General features: G+C 40.3%; 1 long non-coding RNA gene across 1 annotated transcript in view; it reads left to right on the top strand.

Annotated features, from left to right (window-relative positions):
• Positions 1-12,474, top strand: part of LOC148641333 (uncharacterized) — a 338,459-nt gene that overhangs the window by 27,762 nt on the left and 298,223 nt on the right. The gene's annotated exons all lie outside the window — the stretch shown is intronic.

Raw genomic sequence — 12,474 nt, 5'->3', positions numbered from 1 at the left:
CTGCCAAGCCCGTTCCCTTGGCTGTGGTTTGGCTAGATAGTAGGTAGGGACAGTGGGAATCTCGTTCATCCATTCATGCGCGTCACTAATTAGATAACAAGGCATTTGGCCATTATATTCACCAGACTGGCTGGTTTCTTTTCGGGGTTCAGTGGCCTGTCCACTTAATCATCCAAAATTACGCTTGCATGACAGCATCAGGGATGACACACCCGCCAATGGCTTTGAGTGCTCCCATGCCAATTGTAATAATTACGAGATCCCCAAAGTCAAGGTGGGTTGTCTAATTTAAGTGCCCACCAGTCAAATTCAGCCCCGGCTAGGGTAGTGCTGTAAAGACCGGGACCTAGCTAGATTGCTAAGCAGGGTAAGGGGTAGTTGCTGTGGTTTTAATTCAAGCCGAGGTGTTTACAATATAGCAGTACATAACATAACATTTGTAGTACAATTTAGTTACATTATATACATTTTGTGGTTATATACAGTCATTGTTGTTTTCAGTGGCCACGTTTTTGCCGCCAAACATTGAGAGGATGTCGAGGGAGTAGAGTAGGGCTCTTTGGCTGAAGAGCTGTTTCTGTCCACTTTCTCTGATCTGCAGGCTCTGGAGGACGTTGAAGTTTCTCTTATGCCATTTTCCTCTCGCTCCAATAGGGAAGCCGTAGAAGGTGACTTTTTCAGCACCTGTTGTTTCTTTGATCTGTTCTTTCAGGGGCTCATAGTAGACAACTTTCTCTCTTTCTGCCTCCTTTAGTGTGTGTAAGTTTTGTCCATAACGTACAGTAACATCTATTACAATTGATTCATTGTTTTTTGTGAAAATGAAGTCAGGTTTTCTGACCTCTTTGAGTCTGAAGTGTGGCTCTTTTCTGATTTCCCAATTTTGTTTTTTAGCCTCTTTGGCTAAAATGTCACAGATTTTATTGTGTCTTTTAATTCTTGTGCTTTTCCCGCAGGGGCATTGATCGAGTATGTGTGAACATGTTTCAGTTTTCTGTTGGCACTTGTGGCAGAGTGTTGGGTATCCCCTTTGACCTCGGTTCAAGCTTTCCCTGTTGGGATATACATTAGTCCGAAGTTGAAGTGCTGCGATATAGTGTCTTTCTTTGAAACCTTTGTGATGCGCAAGCCAGGAGTAACTGTCAGGGTCATCTTTGAAGTTTTTAATTCTTGTTCCTTGAACAGGTAATTTTGTCCAGTTCTCAAATTCGTCATTACGCCAGTTGCATGGAGTCATGAATTTTGGTTTTTGGTTGGGACTGGGTTCCCATTCCACTGGAAGCAGTATATCCTCTGACTGCACTGTTAAGGTTGTTGGGTCTTTTAGTTGCGGGATTTTGTTTTCATCGCCTCATTACAAGGGATTACAAGGGATTTACAGGATCTAATCGTTAGGTAAACAGATCTTCTCACAAGACGTTATTCTCCCCAGTCTCGATTCTAAACCTACAGCGTTTCAGCATGTCTGGTTTCGAGACATTCGAATAAATCCAAATTGTTTCCACTATTGCAACTAATTTTATAAAAATACAAAAACTGTTTATCTAACTACTTTTACGTCCACCTGTACTGTACTTATACGTTTCAGACGCTCTTATATTTTCCAATCTCCTTTAGTTGATTTTCGTCAAGTCTCTTTAGTTCCGTCTCTAGCCAGTCCCGCTGGCTAAACACACGCACACCGTCATTTAGTATACCAAAACTCACAGTTACACACATACATGCCGGCACACAAATTCATACACATCGAGAATATATTTTTCTCTTCGTACTACAATGTGCTGTATTCTTGTTTCACTTCTACATTAATCCTTTTAATTCCTGAAGCGCACTCCAGGTTCGCTGCATTTCTAATTTCGGGTGCGGTCAATATCTTCCGGTTTTGGATTTGATCTTATGGGGGAATCAGGGAAGGTAGGTGCGAGTGCAGACCCCCTCGACGGGGTGCGAGACACTTAGAGTGACGCTGTCATCAACAGCGCCAGCCCCCGCTACATCAGGCCCTCTCCCGCTTAGGGTGAGAGTACAGGTCTGCGGGCGTCCTCTGTTTAAGAAGGGAGTTCCTGTTCCGTCTCTATCACACTCGTACCAGGTGTCATCCCACTCAGGCCCCCCGTCTCCATATGGTCACTGTGGGAATTGATCCCAATTATTTTTATTTCCTGCCTGTCTGTTCCCCTATGGGAGAGCAGGATATAACACATGAACTAGTGCAGTGCGACCAGGAACTAATTCTTCTTTTAGTTTCTGATTCTCCTGCACTGCCTCTTTTCTCTTTTGTTTATACTCTTTCGTAGCGAGTAAAGTATCTTTTCTTCCGGGTTTTTGTTTTCCCCGTAAACACACTTTTAAGAAGTCACATCCCAATTTCTTTTTTTTTTCTCATGTATCTGCCACCACTGGTGCCGGCCATGCACCAGGGTGGGAGCTACATGCTTGTGCTTTTGCCAATCAATACTCATATGCTTTCTTTACAGGCGTCTTCGCCCCAGACTCCCTCTGACAAACTCAACTTTTCGCATATTTTTCTCCTTTCTTTTTTTCTTTTTTTTTCCATCAACTTACACTTTTCCGATATATAAACGGACCCTTCCACCACTTTCTCAAACCATCAGTTAGCACACATGTTCGGTCTCTTTTACTTTTGTCGTGTGTGAGGTAACAGCTCATACAGTAAGGGGATGCTTTCACTTGAAAACCTGTGCATTCCTGCACTCATTCAGCCAAGGGCGCCTGTTACCTCCAGATCTAAATGCCTCTCAGAGACTTTAGAGAGGACTTACACCGCACTGTTCACAGGAAAGGAACGAGACCTCAAAACCCCCTTTCTTGATCAGTAATTCACCATCCCCAGAACCCCAGCATCGCTGCTTTTGCCCCGGGGTGGATTTACACACTGAGCTCAATCAGGGCGATTCTCGGGTCTCAACGTCCTTTAAATCCTGCTATTTAATGCTTTGCTCTTTTATTATGAGGTGTGTTTATGTCAGTGTCGTGCGTGTGTATATGTATTCACAAACAAGGAAAACACCAAAAACATATATATATCTTCTACTTCTGTTTTCTTTAAAACAAAAAACCACGCCACGCCAATCCGTGCACGATCAAGGCGTAGCTAATCTCAGGACCCCGGGCGCAATTAAGGCCCACACCAATCCTGGATTATACGCGCATTTAATGTACCACTCAGCTCCAGAACCCCGGGCGCAATTAAGGCCCACACCGATCCTGAGCCTCAGAACTCCGGGCGCAATTAAGGCCCACACCAGTCCTGAATTACGTGCATTTAATGTACCACTCAGCTCCAGAACCCCGTTCCCGTCACTATACTGGGGCATTAGGACCCACATGGACCACAGGGTGAGCACCCCCTGCTGGTCCCACTAACACCTCTTCCAGCAGCAACCTTAGTTTTCCCCAGGAGGTCTCCCATCCAGGTACTGACCAGGCTCACACCTGCTTAGCTTCAGTGGGTTGCCAGTTGTGAGTTGCAGGGTGATATGGCTGCTGGCTGCTGGCAATAATCAGGATCAGGATTTAGCTCCAGACAGGCCAGAGATAGTGTTGTGAAGTACAGCAACCCACAGGATCACAAGGGTAGAGCAACAGCACTGTTTCTCATTACAAAAACAACATATACAGGTATGAAGCAATCACATTGTAGCAGGAGTGACATTGATTAAATGCTTGCATGACAGGGCTTGTTGCACCACAGAATCGCTTTTAAACCTTACCTCTGGTATACTTAGTTCCTATTGCTCAATGCATGATGAAAGTATTGCTTACCGGTGTCTGACATAGAGCACTGTGACACCCTTTGAGAATTCCATGCATGTTTCATGAATTGTCACGTTTTACTATAGCTTACATTTTGGCTGCAGATCTGCAGTCTGGCCGACAGGTCTTTTAAGAAATGACAAATTCTAGATCATGTCAAAGGAGCAGTAAAAGTGTGATAAGTGAAGTGCTGGCAGTTGTTACGACCCCAAGTGTCTAGGGGTAAAGGGGTGTAACATTTAGGATAGTTTTTGGATGCAGGTGGGTTCTGGTGAGGGAAGCGTGATAAGTGTTGGTGCAAGGTGAGTACTGTAAGTGACTGGTACTTAATAAGACACAATAACACACAGGAAAGGGAACTAGAGCAGTGCCAAAGAAAAGAAAAATAACAAACAAAATGGAGCTGGCAAGAAGGTGAGGGAAAGCTAACCTAACTACATAAGAAAACCTGAAACACTCAGTTTTCGGAATCTTCAAACACCTTAGCTAACCTTCACTGACTACACAAAACCATACAAGACAATAGGCACTCACCCATACTAACTCCTGTACTGCTACTAATACAAAATTCAACTACGTGTGCAGAATGTACCCGGCAACCTAAGCTAACCCTATACACAAAAGTTCACACAAATACACAAGTGAACTAGGAATACAAATAAGGGAAAACGAGAGTAGACAACAGGAACAGGGAACAAAAGAACACAGAGGTTGATAACACGTTAGGGCAAGGTAATGGCAAAATAAACAATAAACACAAACAAACAAACGAAAGTATGAGGAAAACACAAACCAACAAAGGCCAAAGCTATACGAAAACACAAACAAAAGAAGCCGAAGCAAAAACCAAAAGCGAAACAAAACTGAAGCTAAGCCGAGCAGGTCCGAAGTCAAACGAAAGACCCCTTCCTTCTGAAACCTCCAACTAATATACGGAATTATCTGCATTCTGATTGGCCGAGAGTTAATTGAAGATGATGTCATACAGAAACAATGATGTAATGATGGACCAATGGGGGAGGGAGAACAATCAAGGTTACATCCCACACACTGGGGTGTAACACCCCGCCCATAAAAACAAACAAATAATGTTTGTTTAAGCATAGGAAAAAAGAAACAATTGGCTGAACAATACGCTTATGCGTCATACAAGCAGCAATGATATGCTCTTTTCTATGACAATAAAAACATTTGCGTGTTTCTGACGAACGTGATGCTTTAATTGTAGTTGGATTTTCTCCAGGTGGTATTCTAGATTTAGGCAGAGTCTTTTGCAGCTGTGCAGATGTAAAAACGTTTTTGTGCGTTGCAATAAGAAAGTTACTTTTTGTTCATTCAAATAGACAGCAACGCGTTCAGGCAAACAGTTCTTAAATTCTTCTAATAACATTAAATTGTGCAATGAGTTAAAGTCGCTCACTTTACTGGCTACACACCATTTATCAAAGAGAATTCCCTTCTCTCTAGTGAATTCAACAAACGTTTGGCCTGACACTTTACGATGATTTTGAAATTGTTGTCTATAAGCTTCAGGAACTAATTTGTAAGCCCGTAATATAGCAGCTTTCACAATATCATTATACAAACTTTCTTCCAGAGAAAGTGTAGTGCAAACTTCCGGAGCTTTGTCCACTAGTTTACACTGCAAAAGCAGTGACCAGACCACCTTAGGCCAGCGAAGGGATGTGGCAATGTGCTCGAATGTACCAAAGTACGAATCAACTTCCGACTCCCTGAATAGAGGAACTAAAGCAATCTGCTTACTTACATCAAAGGTGGTTGAGAGTGGAACTTGCAAAGGAGACACGCTAGAGGCCTTGGAGTGGGTCAGCTGTGCAGCAGGAGCATTCCTTCTTGCTTGTAATTCAAGCTGTCAGAGCTTAAACTCTTTCTCCGCCTTGATCTCCATTTTACGATTTGCAAGGTTTAGCCAAGTGTATTGAGCCATGGTTATATGATGTAATCATTTATTTTATGTTATTTTTTTATTTTATTTTGTGAACGTCCTCAAAATTAGTTATATTTTTATGTATATAGTTGGCTTTGCGACATACCTTGGGATTTGTTGTTGGTGGGGCGTCAATTAAGGTGCACCCTGGGCGACATAGGCGTTACGTTTTTCTGGTGATTTCTCAGACGCATTGTCGATGCCAAACGAACTTATGCGACTTTATTTTAATCAATTTATTTTCTGTTTTAAACGATTACTAGTGTGGCGTAATATATTGTTGACCTTGTGACGAAGACTGTGCCGCATTATTAGGTTGCACGTAATGTTTATTTGATTAATTAGAAAGTTAGGATGTCTGATCTGGAGGGCCTGTTGCGATATGCTAACGTACCATAATGGAGTGTAGTGTGGTGCTAGCGACACGTGGTCATGCAAGATAGCATGCAAGCGTTATTTTTTTAATTTCTTTTTATTACATATCATGTGGTGATATTACATATCTTATTTCTGTGAATATTACAGTTGTGTGCCCAATTAATCACGGTAGTGCATAAAGGTAATGTTTAATGCATTATATGGTGTTTAACCCCATGTTATATTTTGCTAAGCAGGAGAGAGAGACATTTAGCGTGTGTAACGCCCATATGTTTTATGTTCTATAAGGTATGTCGTACATTTTGTTATAATTTTTTTCTTTCTTATTTAATATTTTAGGCGTGTCATATATCGCTGAAAGTACGTATAATGTGATGATAGATAAAACATGGGAAAAGAAAGGGGCTATTTATGGGTGTATAACAATCATTGTAATTGAATTGATATTGATATGATATATGTGTAGTCATCTGAATGTACATAGATGGTGGGTATTGTGTTAATTATATATTATATTATATAATTACATTTATATATGTAATCTATTATTTTTATATATCATTCTTTATATTGTTAGATCTTATATATCATTCTAGATATTATTATTATTCTGTTATTTTATATAATATGATTACAAGGAGAGTCTCAGACGCATTGTGGATGCCAATCGGGAGAGAGAGAGACATTTAGCGTAACACCCCATGTTTTATAAGGAAATAAAATCGCAGACCTCTACCTGGTGTCCCTGGGTGTTCATTTGACACAATGCAGAGGAAGCCGTCCGCTACAAAGGCTCAACTCAAATTCTACCTGGCGTGCCTGGGCTTTTTCCTGCGCCTTTATTTGCAAACAGGCCAGATGAACTTTCAGGCGAATCTCATTTTTTGACCCAGTGGAGACCGGAGAGAACGGTTCAAAGAGAGGTAATGTGGCCTTGACGTCTGCCTCCGTTAAGTCTTTAGCCACCACCTGCACCTCAATGTGTTCTTCCCTAGCCATAGCAGATTTAGCACCAGCCACAGGAGGACTGGCGTCATTGTTCGCTAGTGCAAAGACTTCTAATTCCACCAATTTATCAATAACAGCTCTCTTGATGTTCCTTTTAAGAGCTTGCGTCGATACCTGAATCTGGAAGTGATCAGCAATTTGGAGCAATTTGTCCTTCCTACACCTCTCCAGCTGCTCAAAGGAAGGCTCCTCCACAAACGTTCGCAAATCGAAAGTGGCCATAACTACCTTGCCAAAAACACAATCCACAAATCAGAATCCTATAGCAGTCCTTATTCCTAAACAAATACCCGATAACGCTAACCAGTCCCAACATCCACAAAAGTACAAACACCAAAATTCTGCAACCAAAAAAGAAATCCTTAACACCAGGATTTGATCTCCCGGATGAGCCCCGAAAAATGTTACGAACTCAAGTGTCTAGGGGTAAAGGGGTGTAACATTTAGGATAATTTTTGGATATAGGTGGGTTCTGGTGAGGGACTTAGGAAGCGTGACAACAAGGGTTGGTGCAAAAAGTGATTATTTTAAGGTGAAAAAGTTACTGGTATGTGATAAGACACAAAAACACACAGGGTAAGGGAACTGTAGTAGTGCCAAAGAAAAGAAAACAACAAATAAAATGGAACTGGCTAAGAAGGTGTGGGAAAGCTAACCTCACTACAAAAGAAAACCCGAAACACACGGTCTTCAGCATCTTCAAACACCCTAGCTAACCTTCACTGATCTCCCAAAACCATACAAGAAAACGGCACTCACCCGTCCTAAACTAGTGTTACTATTACAAAAATCAACTATGTGTGCAGAATGTACCTGACAACGTAAACTAACTCTATACACAAAAGTTCACACAAATACACAAGTGAACTAAGAATACAAATAAGGGAAAATGAGAGTAGACAACAGGAAAAGGGTACAAAAGAACACAGAGGTTGATAACACGTTAGGGCAAGGAAATAATAATTATAATAATAATAATAATAATAATAATAATAATAATAATAATAATAATAAACTTTATTTTCTATAGCGACTTTAAAGGTGGCTTCTCAAAGCGCTTTAGAGGATGACAACAACAATAAATAAAAAGAATACACAATATAAAACACAATTACAATATACAGAGTAAAGGCTTTTCTGAAGAAGAGGGATTTGAAGGAGTTTAGAGAAGGTGACTCTCTGATATCCTTGGGGAGAGAGTTCCAGAGCTTGGGGCATAACAGGAAAAGGCCATGTCACCCACACAATGTAGACGGGCTTGGGGAACAGTAAGGAGAGCAGAATTAGAAGAGTGAAGGTTGCGAGGTGGGGAGTAGGGTGATAATAGTTCAGACAGGTACTGAGGTGCCAAGCCATGCAGAACCTTATAGATGAGCATGAGGATTTTAAAATCTAAACGGAATTTGACCGGAAGCCAGTGCAAGTACTCCAGGATAGGAGTAATGTGAACAGTTGCACTAGTCCTGGTCAGGATTTTGGCTGCTGAATTTTGGACATACTGCAGTTTGTTCAGAGTCTATTTAGATACCCCAGCAAGTAGAGCATTACAGTAGTCAATTCAAGAGAATACAAATGTGTTGATCAGCTTTTCAGCCACAGTTAATGATAGCATAGGGTGTAGTCTAGCGATATTTCTAAGATGAAAAAAAGATGTTTTGACAGTATGCTGCACATGTGGGTCGAGTGTTAAGCCAGAATCGAATATAACCTCAAGGTTTTTTAATTTTGATTGAAGCTACAGAGTATAGAGCCATCTACAGATAGGGTTACAGGACTGGCTTTACGAAGTTGACGGGGAGTGCCAATAAGTATGACTTCAGTTTTGTCGCAGTTAAGATGAAGGAAGTTTTGAGTCATCCAAATTTTTATGTCAGAGATGCAATTAGATAGGATAGAGACAGCCACATCAGTGTCAGGTTTGGTATGTGATCTTAAAAGCTGACCAAGTGGGAACATGTAAATGCTGAAGAGCAAGGGGCCCAGTATTGAGCCCTGAGGAACACCAGACTTAACAAGACCAATTTCAGACCTGTACTCATTAAGAGAGACAAAGTGACAGCGATCAGTGAGGTAAGATTTGAACCATTTGAGAGCAATGTCAGAAACTCCAAACACAGTCTCAAGATGAGAAAGTAAGATGTTTTGGTCAACCGTGTCAAAAGAAGCACTGAGATCAAGAAGGATGAGTACAGAAAGAAAACCAGAATCAGAAGCTATTAGAAGATCGTTGGTGACTTTGACCAGGGCAGTTTCTGGGCTGTGAAGTTAATGGAAGCCGGATTGGAGGGATTCAAAAAGGTTGTTTGTCATGAGGTGGTTATGTAACTGAAGTGTGACAGCACGTTCTAGAATTTTAGCAAGAAAGGGTAAGTTGGAGATGGGGTGAAAATTGTTAAGATTGTCGAGAGCCATGTTAGGCTTTTTTGGCACGGGCGTAATGGCAGCAGTTTTGAGGAGCGTTGGTACAATGCCAGTGCTCATGGATTCAAGTATAATATTGAGGACAATGGGACAGAGAGAAGAGAAACAGGACTGAAATAAAGTGGTGGGAATGGGATCTAAAATAGATGTGGTGGGTTTCATGCATGTAACTAGTTTATTGAGGGATGCTGAGTCAAGAAGAGAGAAGCTGCAGAGAAGGGAACCAGAGAAGTTGGATGAGGAGGGAGGAGGTATGAAAATGATATGCGTAGTGGAGAGAATGTGATGCCGGATGATGTCGATCTTAGAACTAAAGAAATCTAAGAATGTGTTGCCAAGTTGCGATGAGGCAAGTAATAAGGTGGGGCAGCTGGGCTTGAGCGTCTGTTGATGGTGGAGAAAAGATGTCTGGGGTTGTTTTGGTGATTTTCAATGATGTGAGAGACGTAGGTGGATCTAGCAGGCTCTATAGTAACCTTATATTCAGATATGTCATCTCTCCAAGCCTGATAATTTACATTTAGGCCAGAAGGACGCCACCTACGCTCAAGTTTGCGAGAGGCTGCCTTCATGGATCGCAGCTGGTCATTGTACCGGGGGCAGGGGGAGAGAAGGAGATGGTTCGAGTTTTTAAAGAAGCAAAGGTGTCGAGGGTAGATAAAAGAGCACTGTCAAGTAACTGTATTTTGTTCTCTAGAGGGTCAGAGGAAGAGAAACAAGATAAGGAGGACAGAACAGAATTTGCAAACCTTGGGTGATCAATTGATCGCCAGCTGCGGAAGTTTACAGTAATGGCAAAATAAACAATAAACACAAACAAACGAAAGTACAAGGAAAACTCAAACCAACAAAGGTCGAAGCTATACCAAAGAAAAGTCAAGCGGGACCGAGGTCAAACAAAGGCCCCTTCGTTCTGAAAACCTCCAACTAATATACTGAATTATCTGTGTTCTGATCGGCTGAGAGTTAATTGAAGATGATGTCAGACTGAAACAATGATGTAATGATGGACCAATGGGAGAGGAAGAACAATCAAGGTCAGGAAGTGTGGAAGATAGCAACAAAACACACATGGACCACACACTGGGACATACAGTAACAGCACTTGTCCTGTATCTCCAGCTTATATACTGTGTACTAGTGATATATATACTGTATATATGCTCCTGTAATTTATTGGTACATGCCCGGGTCAATAATCAGGATCAGGATTTAGCTCCAGACAGGCCAGAGATAGTGTTGTGAAGTACAGCAACCCACAGGATCACAAAGGTAGAGCCACTACACTGCATCTCCTTCAAAAACCAACATATACTGTACAGTTATGTAGCAGCATAGTACTGCTTACAGGTCTCGGAGACGGTGCGCTGTCCCCGTTGACAGAAACCTGTGCTTGCTGCCAAAATTATCATATTTTACTAGAGCTTACATTTTGGATCTAGATCTGCAGTCTGGCCGACAGGTCTTTTAAGTAATGACAATTTCTGGATCATGTCAAATGAGCAGGAAAAGTGTATTCAGTGATGTGTTTGCAGTGATCCTGTGGCTCTGCCCTCAATACCATGTGATTGATATATTTTATGTCATGTGTGGGTATTTGTCCCAGGTATTAATCACAGGCAATGTCAACAGAACAGAGTTCCACACTCCAGAGTGCTTCAGAGTTCCATTCTGCCTAAACATAAGCAGCTCTTGCATGGTAGATTATATCATAGTACAAAGGTAACAGCAAAACCGCACTACAGCATAACTGTTTTGCTTTTTCATTTAGAAAATAATACTGTATTTTTTCCAAATTCAATGCATTTCAATTCCTTTTTACCTTTTCTCAGTTATACCTTTCTAACTTGTAAGGTCAATATATCCACCTTGTGGTCTTTGTTAGTTATGTCTTATTTTGAGTAAACATTTATTTCAATTCTCTATTTGGTGATTTTACTTTTATTTATTTGAATTGTTCATTCAGCAGTACTAGATTTTTAAAAAAAATCTAAATCTAAAAAATGAAAACAATGTTGATATTCCCGTGATAATCTTCCTTAGATCATGTGTTGCATCATTAGGACACTTTGTGGGCTTGAACTACAAAGATTTTCCTGTTCTATGGTAAAAGATAAATTAAAACAAAAGCATGTATTTTAATTAGATTTGTTTTTTAAAACATCTAATAATTTATTTAATTAACATAAGTGAAATAAAAACATTTTAAAATCATACTTTTAGAATATTTAGTCCCTAATGCACAATGCAATGATAATTTGTGAAACATGCACAGGTGTGTCTCAAAGGACACAGTACTGCATACTCCAGAGTGCTTCAGAGTTCCATAGTGCCAAAACATAAGCAGCTCTTGCATAGTAGAGCACATAATAGCACAAAGGTAACAGTGACCCCACACTACAGCATTACTGTTTTGCTTTTTAATTTAGAAATAAAAACAGTATTTTTTAAAATTCAATGCATTTCTATTCTATTATTTTACCTTAACACAGCTTTGCCCTTCTTAACATGGGAGGACAATAACTCCACCTTGTGGTCATTGTTGGTAATGTCTTACTTTGAGGGCAGGTTTTTATTTCAATTCTCTAATAGGTGATTTTAATGTTATAGATTTCTGCATTCAGCAGTGCAAGATTTTTTATCCAAGTTCAATAGATTTTTCATAGTAATGTAAGTTTCCTTAAAAAAATAAAATGAAATGAAAGGAATACATTTTTAAGAGGAAACCTATACTGACATTCCCATGATAATCTTTCTTAGTTCATGTATTGCATTAGAACACTTTGTGGGCTTGAGCTACAGTGATTTTTCTGTTCTGTGATACATGATAAATAATAACAAAAGCATTTATTTTATTTAGTTTTGTTTTATAAACAACACTTAAGATCTGATTTCATTAACATATCTGAAAAGCATTGCATAATGCAATGAACAAAGTATTG

Source organism: Lepisosteus platostomus, chromosome 24, assembly GCF_059453375.1.
Source record: "Lepisosteus platostomus isolate fLepPlt1 chromosome 24, fLepPlt1.hap1, whole genome shotgun sequence".
Classification (NCBI taxonomy): Eukaryota; Metazoa; Chordata; class Actinopteri; order Semionotiformes; family Lepisosteidae; genus Lepisosteus; species Lepisosteus platostomus.
The sequence above is the reverse complement of the archived record's forward strand: the minus strand, read 5'-3'. Positions and strand labels throughout refer to the sequence as shown.